Raw genomic sequence first — 13612 nt, forward strand, 5'->3', positions numbered from 1 at the left:
TATTTCTATCATAGCCTTCAGAAGGAACTAGTGTTACTGACACCTTGGTTTCAGACCTTCAACCTTCAGACAACACATATCTGATGTTTAACCCATTTGTTTTGTGGTACCAGGCCATACTATCCCTAAAAATAAACATACCATTTCATAGCAATAACTGTAAGGTTCAATAAAATGATTTATTAAAAACACTGATAAAGAATAAACCCTTAATAAATTATTGTTAATAAAAATAAGCTCTCAAATATTTTGAAACAAAACTAATTAGTAGAAAATGCAACTACTGTACTGGATTCACTATTCATTTCTATTTTTGGAAATTTAGATATTGAATATCCTAATATAAGCTTGTAGGGAAGACAGGAATTATAAAGAAGATAAATCGCATGCCAGTTTGTGCTAATTGTTTGAATCCCTTGTAAATGGTTTGGCAGGAGAAGAGGTTGGAACATTTAGCTAAATTGAAGTTTGGGGATTATCTGTGAATTTAATGTATCCATGCCATTTTGGCCCCTATTAGCACAAGTAATTGAGAGGAAAATCTTGCCAGTTATGCTTTTCCATAAGGCTTAATGTAGAGTTTAGTATGTAAGTAATTCATTAGTTGGCTTAACTGGTGCCATAGAACAACATTAAAGGATGTAAGATATAGTCGTGACCTTCATTTTAGAGATGAGAAAACTGAGGCGTTTAGAGGTTATAATGAACTCAAGGTTGCATAGCTACATTAGAAAAGCTGACACTAGAAAATCCTTATCTTTTAATTTCCTGTTGAAAAATGAGTGTGCCTTTTAAGATTTTGTGAGCACTATTTTCAGTTTCTGTAGATCTTTCACAATTGTCAGAACCCGATTTCTGCACATGGAATTATCAGACCAAATTTGAGGGGAATTCATATCCAGAGAGGATAAGCTGACATTATAGCATTTTCAATAAATAAAATTCAAATCTACCACTTAGAGAAGAGAACAGTAGTGGGGACAGAGGACAATTATTGTCACACCAAAATTATGAACGGTATAATAAATTTAAATAAATCTTTTTACATTGTTTAGATGATCCATTAAATGTGGCCTGGCAGGACCTTTCTAGGACAAGTCATTAAAGCCCTAAATGCTATTTGAAAATGGCTATCTCAGACTGAAGTCATTTGCATTACATTATAAAACAAGTAGGGCACTTTGGCAGCATGATTACTGGGATAGCTGAACTTTGGCCTGCCACATGATTGTGCAAATATAGAGTGTACTCATAACCTGTTTAACAACTAACCCCACTTAAATTAAAGCAAGTTGCCCTCTTTCATCTCTGGTTTGCTCAGCTTTTAAATAGACCTTGTAAAAAGAAATATTAACTTTTAATAAAACACAAACTTTGTTTGCTTTTTTCACTTTGGTACATTGTTTTGTATTTCCAGTCTTTATATGATATTTCCATGTAAACTGCCCTTAGGATATTGCTACTGTAATTGAGGGGCCCAGTTCAGAATCTATTTCAGAGAGAATCATTCAGTTTCATTTTGCAACTTCATAGCCCAGAACCAGAAGTTTTCAAAAGACACTCAATAACACCAGTGCACAGACCCCTCTGGACAACATATCAATTTGTATTATGAAATGAGTTATGGCTGCACCCACCAGAGCTGGTATAGTTAAGTGTCTGTCAGTGTTTCCATTATATTTTGAGGGCTTACTACTTGGTTGCAAAAATACCCTTCAGGCTGAATCATACAAAGCCAACTTAGAAAGTGATCATTCCCTTTGTTTATTTTTACAATTTCTAAACAACAGCTCTCTTTTGTGCTTGTTTGTAATTATTGTATAATAGAGTTATAGTTTTCTAAATCAATAGAATTTCCAGAATAATGATACTTTTAATCAGGTGAGTTCATGGTGTGGTCTGAATGTCATCTGTCTCACTGAAGGATGTCAGGACAACAAAAGGGAAGGATACTGTATAAATGTTGTTCAAAACTTAACAAATGCACTGATTCCCTAAAATTTAAATCCACAGATTTCCATTTCCATTATTTTCTGGATGGGATACGAATATACTATGTTCAGGGTTTTCCTTTGTCTTCCCCTTGTGTGTCCCTATCCTGATCTTGAATTCATGTAAATCCTTGCCCTTTCTTCAAACTCTAGTTCAACTTTCCAGTTTTTTAGAAGAATTTCCAAATATGTGCTAACAGATTCAGTGATTATATATATACACCATTTTCATGCAATTTTTAGTTTGATGACAAAATAATATTTTATCATTGAAGAGATAGTCTGTCTACTAGAGGACAGAACTTATATACCTAGTCTACCAGAAGCTAGAGGTTGAATTCCTACGACCACCTTATGCCGAACCAGAGCAATACTTTGATGACTGTTTTTCCTAGTTTCTGTCATAAATAAATCTTTCAAAAATATTACATAATTAGATTTTTCTCTGTGTCTGTGTATTTATCAAACAGTACAAACCAAGGAAAAAAGATTATATGTTATTAATAGAGAAAAAATATACATAGTAGTTCAGTAAATTATATATGAATAAATCAATGAATTCATGGCTCAATGACAAAATTCACAAATACATAAATAAACAGAATTAAGTGTTCTCTGAAATAGTGGTGGTGACAAAGACATTGAAGGAATGATTCAATTATTTTTGAAAACTAGGAATTAACTTGATATTTATTTTCTACTTCAGTTTTCACTGATAAAAAAGATATAAATTTTTGCATGTCCCATAGTGAAAATTTTTCTTAAAAACTGAATGATTATTCTAGGAAGAGATACAACAGAATTTGTTAACATATTACTGGCCAAGGAGTTAAAAAATGCAGTGTTTGTTCCAATTTAGTCATTGACTCTATGACCCTCTTCAACTCATTTATTTCAGTGACTCAATCTCATGTAAACAGTGACACATAACAGCAGCTTGTGTCAGTTTTCACAAAGATGTTTGGGGTGTATGTTAGAATCCCTGAGATAATTTAAACAAAAGAGTACATATAAGTTTAAATTAAGTGTTATTATATATTTATTATAATAAAGATAATATACTGTGTTTAAAATAATTTATTGCTAACAAAACTTTCAGTAAACTCAAATTAGCATAATCACAAAACTTAATTAGAAATGTGATCCTTCTATTTGTTCTGAGCAGTTGGATTATATTCATTCTATTTAATAAATGGAATGAAAAACAGATCCCTCAGTCTTTTCCACATTTGGATTTGGGGAAAATTTATGTGATTATTATGATGGATAAGCTGTCATCTTCCACCTGAGTCACTAAGTACATCTTCAAGGAGAGGAGTTTAAAGAATTACAGGTGCTTTAAAATAAAATTACTGGAAGAAATTATTTTTTCTTAATTACAGGTTTTCAAACAGGTTAAACATTGGGAGCTATAAAGATTTTAGTGTTTTTCAAAGTGAAATCCATGAATCATATGCCTCAATATAATTATAATATTATACCTCAAAATGCCCAGACCTCATTCTAGACTTAACTAATAAGAAACCTTGGAAAGAGATCTAAGAACCTACATATTACACAAGATTTTCTGATGATTCCTATGAAGACATTCATGTTTCAGAATCTTAACAGAAGTTGTAAGAGATATAATCCTTCAATTAAGAAGGCCAGTGAAGGACATATGAGCAACAAAGTATTAGAAACAGAAAAAGTGAATTTTAATTATAGTAAAGTGTATAAAATTTGCCACTTCATTTATGATAAATAAGTATGTTATTATTTGTGTAATTTCTGAAGAATTAGAAGTTGGTCTACTTGTGTCTTATGGGAAAATATTTTTAGAAACTTGACAAATTGAGTAAAAGAAAAAGAAACTGATAGGGCCAGGTGGTGGCATACCTGCTTGAACACACAGGTTACCATGAATATGGTTCAAGAATCTGGTTCAAGTCCACAGCTCCCAGCCCCAACTCCTGGTAGGAAGCTTCATGAGTTATGAAGTAGTGCTACAGATGTCTCATTCTCATTCTCTCTCTCTCTCTCTCTCTCTCTCTCTCTCTCTCTCTCTCCCTCTCCCTCTCCCTCTCCTTCTCCCTCTCCCTTCCCCCCTCTTTATCTCTCTCTCTCTCCCCATTTCTCCAACCACTCTTAATTTCTCTGTTATATCAAATTAAATAAATAAGCAAAAAAATATTAAAATAAACAGAAACTATTGACAATAATTTTACTGTGTGTTACCAGGCATATATAATAAATCCTATTTATGGCTTTAGAAGATAATGATATCTACTATTTTATTATTTCTTCTTTGGAAACCCTAACAAAGTCACTGCTATAGATTAAAAGTAATTTTGATTTTTTTTTTATTTTGGTGCAAGAACTTTGTACCTGCAGAAGAACACTGTACCTGACACACTCTTTTTTCTTTTAATATCCGATAGATACAGAGACAAAAAAGAAACAGCATCACTTCACACTTCATGAAGTTCCCACATGTTACCAGAGGCTTGGCCCCAGGTCTTAGGTGCAAGATAAGATGTGTGCAACACTGAGTAAAACATCTCCCAGTCCCCAATTCTGACAATTTTAAAGGGTTCATCATTCCAGCAACTATTAGGGAAAGATGGGAAAAGCTTCAAACAGTAATTTGCACTGTGCCATTGTTACTAAAAAAAATACAGTTTTAATTTTGTTCCTGTAAGAGAGCACATGTAGAAAACCTTAACAGTTATAGAAAAGAATACAGAGGCAAATAAAAAAAAATCATAAGTTCCAATAAAGAGTAGCAATTACTGCTCTCATTTTGGTGAAAATACTTTCACAGTTATATCCAATGTAGAATATGAATTCATTTATATAGACTTATACCTATAATTAAATTTACATATATTTCCATATTAAATATATGCTTATCATAATTTAACATTTCACATGTTTTATAAATTTCCTTTTCTATGCCAATGATACTTTAAAAAATCACATAATTAAGATTACTTATAACAGTAAATTGGAAAATAATTAGTCCTAGGCTAATGCTGTCAGTTCTTTCATTTTGTTCCTTCATATCTTAAAGAAAACTATTTCCTTTTCCTCATAAATTTCTCGATTCTTGGGTGGATATAGATAGCATAGTAGGTATGCAAAGAGGTTCCAAAGTCACAGGTTCAGTCACTAGTACCACTATAAACCTGACCTGAGCAGTGCTCTGGTTAAAATAATAATAATAATAGTAACTAAATGCATATTTTCAGATTAGGAAATTTTTTCCTACATTTTCCTTCTTTGTATAATCTTTCTGTACTAACTTTTTATTGGAAATTATTTTAGCCATTGGCACTATGTGGAAAAACAAAGATAAATAAGGGTTTTACTAGTCATTTGGGACCACTGAGTTCTTTAAGATATATTAACACCTAAGCAACTCAAAGTCTTTAAAGTCTTCTTCAGTCTATTCCTCTTCCTTTTCCTCTTCCTCTTCCTCCTCCTATTCCTACTCCTACTCCTACTTCTACTCCTATTCCTACTCCTACTCCTATTCCTATTCTGTTGACTCTGATCAGCATTTCATTGTATTTTCTTGAACTAATAACACTTGGATTAAAAAGTGAGTCAAGTAAGTTTATTATTCTACTTAACATACTTTTAATATTTATAATATTCTAAGCATAGTATATGGATTCTTTTACTGAATTTTATAGTGTAGCACCATAATACAATTCTACACTTAAATATTACTATTACTTTTTAAATTACTACAAAGGTTATTGCTGGGGCTTGGTGCTGCACTACAAATCTACCACTCCAGGTAGCCATTTTTTCACTTTGTAATTTATTTAATAGGGTAGAGAGCCATTGAGAAGGGAGGAGATAGAGGGAGAGATAGAAAGACACCTGCAGACTTGCCTCACCACTTGTGAATTATGCCATCCTCAGGTAGGAAGTGGGGGTGCAAATCTAGGTCCTGTACATGGTAGCATGTGTATTCTACCATTGTACAACCATAGTAAAATATCTTACTCTAAATGTTATTTTAACAGATTATGCACTATTTAATAGATAATCTGTTTTCTTAACATCACAAATATATAGAACTACGATATTATATTACACATAAACCTAATTATATTAAAATTCATACTTTTAATAACAAAATGGGGATCAAGAATATACTGCTGCAGTAGTGACCCAGACTTTTACATCTGATGCCCCAAAGGTCAAAGGTTATATTCCCAACATCATAATATGCCAGAACTGACCTCTCTCTCTCTCCCCTTATATCTGCCTTTCATAAAAATAATCAGATTAGTGGTTTGCATTGGATCGACCTTCTCGTGGTGCATCCCGTGAGTACCCATTCATTGGGGAAACTGAAGATCCTTCCTAGCCTCTGAATCCACATGGATTCCAGTCACTTTCAAAGCCAGCAACAAGCAGCTCCTGACAGCTTTGCTGTTGACTGGCTACGGAAGAAGGGCAAACGCTAGAAGAAGAAGAAATCAGATTAGAGCTAAGTGGTAGTACACCTCGTTAAGGGCACATGTTACAATGTGCAAGGACCTGGGTTGATGTTCCTAGTACTCACCTGAAGATAGAAAACTTCACAAGTAGTGAAGCAAGCCTGCAGGTGTCTGTCTCTTTCTCTCTCTATCTCCCCATCCTCTTTCACTTTCCCTCTGTCTCTATCCAATAATAAATAAATAAAAATATTTTAAAACTAAAAAATAATTAGATCTTTAGTATTAAGAATAATGGGAAAGATTTTACACATCCATCTCAAATTAATTTCCTGTTGACTACTATAGCTGCATTAGTTCAGATTCATAGATTGCTAAATGATTTTCCTGGTTTTTTTTTTGCAACTCTTTTTAAATTTAATTTATTTATAAAATAAAGAACAGAAAATATCAATAAAACTACAGGACGAGAGGGGTAAAATTTCACACATTTCCTGCCACCAGGGTTCCATATCCCACCCCCTTCAATGCAAGCTTTCCTATTCTTTATCTCTCTGGGAGTATGGACCCAGGATTATTATGGGATGTAGAAGGTGGAAGGTATGGCTTCTGTAATTGCTTCTCTGCTGAACATGGGCATTGACAGATTGATCCATACTCCCAGTTTGTTTCTATCTTACCTTAGTGGGGCAGGGCTCTGGAGAGGTGGGGGTCCAGGATACATTGGTGAAGTCCTCTGCCAGGGGAAGATTTTTCTGTTTGTTTTTTTTTTTTTTCTTAACATGTGTGTAGTCTCATAATCTTTATAATTGAGTGATATCTGATCAACTGATCATTACCTATCATGATACTTGATCAGTCAAGTGCTCTAGATGATCAATTTGGTTAGGATTACTTTTCTAGCTCAGGAGTTGGCTCAGTGGTTAAGCTGTATATTTTACTATGTGCCAAGTCCTAGATTTGATCCTAAGAACTATACAGTAGTACCAGGAAAAGTACCAGGCAAAAGTACACGGATGGTGGAATAGTCTCTATCTCTCTCTCTTTCTCTCTCTCTCTCTATCTCTCTCGAAATATGGAATAAACGTGGGTGGTGAGACTGCTTAGTGCCATCATGCTTAGTAGAGGGAAAACTTGAGTTTATAACCCAGCACTACATAAATTGATTTTTATAATAAAAGTGACATTTCTATATACCCCCTTCATTTGCATATCTCTAATTAATATATTACAAAATAATGTTAAAATTATATATTTATGTGCTTCCTCACCTCTATGATTATAATTACTTTGAAGGCAAAAATCATACCTTTTTCCATTTTTTCACCTAATATAGTATACAACACAGTAATTTGTCAAAATGGGATTGAATCAACAACTGAACTAAAGTACTTGGGGCATGTTATACAAGTGTAATTTTTATAAAGTATCTGAACTTTATAATATAGCTTTCTTTGCTCACATAAGCATAATATGACATTATATTAAACATATCAAAAGAAAACTCCTGTACAACACACAGAACATAGAAGCATATGAAACTTTTAATAACTAAAAATTTTAAAACTAAACTCTTATATAAGGTAAAGTCAAACATTTCCCACAGTATGTGTTTATGTAACTTAAACTTGCAAATGTATATTAAAGTGACCCCTCTTTTACTAACAGAACTATCAAGATTATTAAAAAGTTTAATATACCAGTTCATTACAGAAAAAGGAAGGCAGAAATTATTGTTAATTAAATGTACTGTGCAAGATATGCTTTTGGGGAATTTATATAATTTTAATGCCCACAAAAACCACTGTGAAAAATTATTAATGAGGTCAACAAGATAGCCCCCAGGGAGTGTGCTTAATTACCAACCATATAACTAGACATGAGCCTGACTTCTGACCCCACTTGAGGAAATTCCTGTGTTATAGTATCTCTTGGAGCTATTTCAGGATCCCACAACTAGTATGTTAGAGTTGCACTCCACACCCTAAAAAGTCTGATTTCAAAGCCATGATCCTTCCACTCCCTCACACTGCTCGAACACCTAGAAAATGACCTGGTTTTCAATTCACAGCCAGAAATGTCACTCCTCTTAATATATGGGGGATAGTAGTAATGCTAACATCAGGCTTGAGTTTAAGACTGCACATCTATGGGAAACTGAGATTATTTGCATTGTGCTATGTTTGATTTAGTTCCCTGGCAAATGTCATGCCAAAGTCTTGACACACCAGAGAGTTGTGCCTTGAGCCATTCATTCCCTATCTGGCTGTGCACTTCAGCTGGCGATATTTTCCTTGGATATTCTAAAATCACACCAGTTTCTCAATTGGGACTGAAAATAAGTATGAGAAAAAATACCTGAAAATATGATCAAGAAAAAAATCTGAGCGTTTTCAAATTTTAATTTCAGATAATTATCCATTATGCATATAAATATGCTTAAAGAACAACTGTTCATATGAGTAAAGTGGCAGACTATAAACCACGTTTTGAACATGATTAAAATGATAAATATGTAAACACTTTATTCTAAAGATCACTTAAGTTCTTTATATGCTAGTTAAGCAATTTTATTCTTGCTACTTTCTCCATAAAATAATTGGTTTAAATAGAGTTAATATTGAGATCCATTTTTTATTAATCAATATGTCTGTCCCTATTTTCCCCTCTCTCTGTTATTCTCTATCTGGATGGGGGTTAATGCTGTAGAGTGGTGTAATTGTACATGAAGGTTCTCACCTGAATAACCCCCCCACCCCAAAATAATCTCTTTTTTTTTTGGCCTTTTCCTATCAAGTTCACACTACTTTTATTTTTCTGTTATCACTTGGACTATAACTGGGCTTATATGCCTACACAATACTACCACACCCAGATGACTCCCTTTTCATTTCTATAAAAGGTTAGAGAAAGAAAAGGAGAGAGAAGAAACAGAGAGGAGAGACATCATGACACTGCTCTACTGTTCACAATGTTTCCCCAAACAGATGCTTCCATGTGTCCCTAGCGCATGGCAAAGTATGCACTCTATATAGAGATTTATTGTTTAACACCTCCGTATGATAGGTACTTTTAATTTACTTTTCAACCCCTGGTTAGGATTCAAGGATGCTACAATTATTAATCTTTATCCACACTTAAAAATCACTTAAATTGTAAAAAATAAAAAATAAAAACATGGTTACATATAAAAGAGAAAAGACCAAAATAAGAGAGAGAAAGGACAGGAGGAAGGAAAGAAGGAAAGAGAAACATTCTGATACATGGGTGTCTGAGATAAATTGGGAGCCTCAGGAAGGCAAGTCTTGTATTATACTAGCTGAGATATTCCCTCAGCTGCTATTTGTACTTCAAAAAGAATAACATTTAACATTAAAATAATTGGTGTCTAATACTAACCTGATTTAATTGTTTTTCATACAGTGCAAATACATGATTCTGAGTTGTGTAATTTCTGCTTGTTTCTTCTTTTCAAATTGACCTTCAATTTGGAACTAATTTCACTAATTGGTCTCCTTCCACCAAAACCTTGCCAAGCTTAGGCAGTTTTTGACTGATAATTTAAGTGACATATATCCTACTGCAATATTGAAGTCATAGTACAATTGAATATTGTATTAAATACATCTCAGTGACCTTAAAATAGTTACACTGTTGGTGACCTTAGATTAGTCACATTGTTTTACTTGCAAGGGCATTAAGGCCAACATTTCTTTCATTATCAGTTGTATGGATTAAGGTTTCTTGTGACCAAGCAATGCTGTGTATTTAATAATCAGATTTTTCTAATTCAAATATTTTTTCACTGGCACAATATTTTCCAGATAAAAGAATGTATAACTTTATATATGAATATGTAATAGGATCCCATAATGTAGGAATAGTACTGTAACACAGACATTAAACATTTTATAGATAACTGACGCAGAATTTTTGAAATATATCGTAAATATTCATACCTAAATCCAAGGCACATCCTTCTGTGGTCTCAGGACAGGAACCTAAGGCAAAAAATATACATACGCTTATCAATATATTTAGTACAAACAACAGATGGAAAAATATCACAATATAAAATTAAAACAAAAGAAGAGTTTATTTAGGGCCTGGAGATAGCTCACACTGTAAAATACATACTTCACCATGTTCAAGAAATAGAGTTATAGTGCCCTGGCCCAACCACATAGGAATATCCTACAGGATTTGTATTGACAGATGTTATAATGTCACTTCTTTACTTCTTCCTCTCTCTGATTCTCTCTCCTTATATATCTCTATATATTAAATTAAAAAAGAAATAACAGGAGTCCATCTAGAATGGCAGAATCATGTTGACGTTATTCCCTGACTTGTAAAATAAATAAATAAATAAATAAGAAAGAAAAAAAAACTAACAGTTTAAAACTCAACATTATTCAAAATATGTATCTGACCTGATAACTGTAAAAACATGTTCTAGGGTGGAGGGTAGATAGCATAATGGTTATGCAGACTCTCATGCCTGAGTGTCCAAAGTCCCAGATTCAATCCCATGCAGCACCATAAGCCAGAGCTGAACAGTGCTCTGGTTAAAAAAAAAAAAAAAAAGTTCTACCCTTTTTTCCCCCATTTTATTGGGGTGGTTAATCACTTATAGTGCAATTGCTAACACACAGGTATAACCTCTCATCTCCCCACAATAGGTGTCTATAAGACACTTTCTCCCCCAACCCAGTTCTTCTATTTTTTAACTGCCAAACCAACCTAGTTATTTTCCCACAATCATGTAACATAACCCCAGAGCTCCACCATCTCCCCCTTATCCCAACTTCCCCAGAAATCTTTGCCTTGAAGTTTTACCTTAAGCTTTTTTCTTACTTTCCTTGCTTCTTTTTTTATTTTGATAGATAGATAGATAGATTCAAAGAGGTAGAAAAAGGATGAAAGAAATCATAGCATCAAAACTTCCTTTAATGAGGTAATGAATAAGCTTGAACCTGGAACAGGCACATAGCAAAGAAGAACAGTATCCAACTGAGCTATTTTGCCAGCACACAGGTTCTATCTTTTGTTTTACTTGCTAAAGCTTATTTAAAAAAAATGGACAGGATATAAATATTCCAAGAACACTTTTATTCTGACTCTCCTATAAACTGTTTCTTTATTTTTTAAATAAAAAGTTGTTTCAGAATGGAAAAAAATATTCAGGGACATTTAATTTCTGATACACAAAAGTCAATTTAGTGAAAAACAGAGAAATCACTTTTAGAAGTGTTACATTAAATATTATGTTCAAAATAGGAAGAGGAAGAAGCAGTTGTAATAGATATGATGATAATAAAAGCCACGTTTGTTCATCAAAAAGTAGAAGCAAACCACCAATTAAAGTTTAGAGAATTAATTTCACAGAGATAATGTTTCAATTGTTCATAAAGTGGAATTAGAATGTATGTGCAGGTAATAGACTCAAATATGTTCAAAGGAACCTTATTACTTTAAAATCAAAAGAGGAGATAGAATTATGTATTGGTACAATAAAGCTCAATATTTTCATCATTTCTTTGCATTTCATTATTCTATTAGATTCAATGACAAATTTCCAAATATAGAGAGCCACCTACATAAAAGCACAAAACTAAATCAAAGAACTCTCATTGAAAATATGATACTACTGAAAACAACTTCGGTTAAATGTAGAATGAAAGAAGCACACACCTTGTTCATTTTTTTAATATCCTATATGCCTAAAACTCCCAGATGTTGGGGGAAAATAGATGAAATAAACACTTTTACTATCTTTAGCAGTATTTCGAATAAATTTCATCATGAATGATAAGTAGCATCCAAAATGCAAAAATAAAATTCAGTTTTCTTCAATATTAAAGTTCACAAACTCAAAGAACCTTGGCTCATGCAGTGAATAGCTAAGTAAAATGAATTTAATAAAATCTATTAGTTTTGAGGTTGTCGGTATTATAATAGAAAAACTTCTCAGAGTGACCATAAATGGGAAATAACCAAAACTGGTCAACTTAGAATGTTACTGTGGTGATCATTCAATCACAAAAAGCATGTATAGGGGCCAGGTGGTGGTGCACCTGGTTAAGACCCACAATACAAGGATCTGGGTTCAAACCTCAGGTCACAAGTGGTGAAACAGAGCTGCATGTGTCTTTCTGTCACTTTCCCTTCTCTTTCTCCCCCTCCTCTCTCAATTTCTCTCTGTCTCTACCCAATAATAAATAAATTAAATTAAAAAATAAATAAATCTTTAAAAGTATATATACAGAGACTACGTGCACACACATGTGCATGTAAAGAGTTTGTATAAAAATATTTAATGGGGAGTTGGGCTGTAGCACAGCAGGATAAGCGCATGTGGTGCAAAGCACAAGGACCGGATCAAGGATCCCGGTTCAAGCCCTGGCTCCCCACCTGCAAGGGGGTCACTTCACAGCGGTGAAGCAGGTCTACAGGTGTCTGTCTATCTTTCTCTCCCCCTCTCTGTTTTCACCTCCTCTCTCCATTTCTCTCTGTCCTATCCAACAACAACGACAACAGTAAAACAACAAGGGCAACAAAAGGGAATAAATAAATAAAATAAATATTTAAAAAACATTTAAAATATTTAATGACAGAATTTTCTACATAAAAATTTGTACACATACAGCTTCTTTATTTTATAGACAAAACTAGAATTTCACATTTTCTGGTTTTGAATCTTGCTCCTTAATTTACTTACCAGCCAGGACTTCAGATAATTTACATAATCCTCTTTGAGACTCAGTTTTCAGTTAGGATAAAGTTATTGGAAAGACTAAATGAATACAAATGAATTGCTCAGAACCCTTCTTGGAACATATTAAATGGTCATTAAGTGTCAAATGCTAAAAAACAAAAATAAAAACAAAAAAAAACTTTTAAAAGTAAGAATAGTCCCTCAAAATATTATTCAGAATATGGATATTCTAAACATATTTTAATTAATATTCCTAGTTTACTATTCATCTTTGGTGCTAAGAACGTACTTTACATTTTCTACTGAACCAACCTAAAATCCTATTATGTAATATATATGGGAGTGGAAGTATGGGTATTCAGCATCACTGCCAAGTTGGAATAAAGTTATCACAAAATTATATTTTAGATCCACATAACTAGAGCTGGACTTAACAGATGAAACAATTTTGCAGCCTCTAATATTTCAGT

At 33.2% G+C, this 13612-nt stretch overlaps 1 long non-coding RNA gene across 2 annotated transcripts in view; it reads right to left on the reverse strand.

Annotated features, from left to right (window-relative positions):
- The window catches only part of LOC132540732 (uncharacterized), an 820348-nt gene that overhangs the window by 632133 nt on the left and 174603 nt on the right, over nucleotides 1–13612 (reverse strand). For both annotated transcript variants that reach the window (XR_009551890.1, XR_009551889.1), the window contains exon 2: nucleotides 10384–10425. This is a non-coding gene — a long non-coding RNA (uncharacterized LOC132540732). The remainder of the gene's footprint in view (nucleotides 1–10383; nucleotides 10426–13612) is intronic.

The sequence above is a fragment of the Erinaceus europaeus genome, chromosome 10, assembly GCF_950295315.1.
Source record: "Erinaceus europaeus chromosome 10, mEriEur2.1, whole genome shotgun sequence".
NCBI classification, from domain to species: domain Eukaryota; kingdom Metazoa; phylum Chordata; class Mammalia; order Eulipotyphla; family Erinaceidae; genus Erinaceus; species Erinaceus europaeus.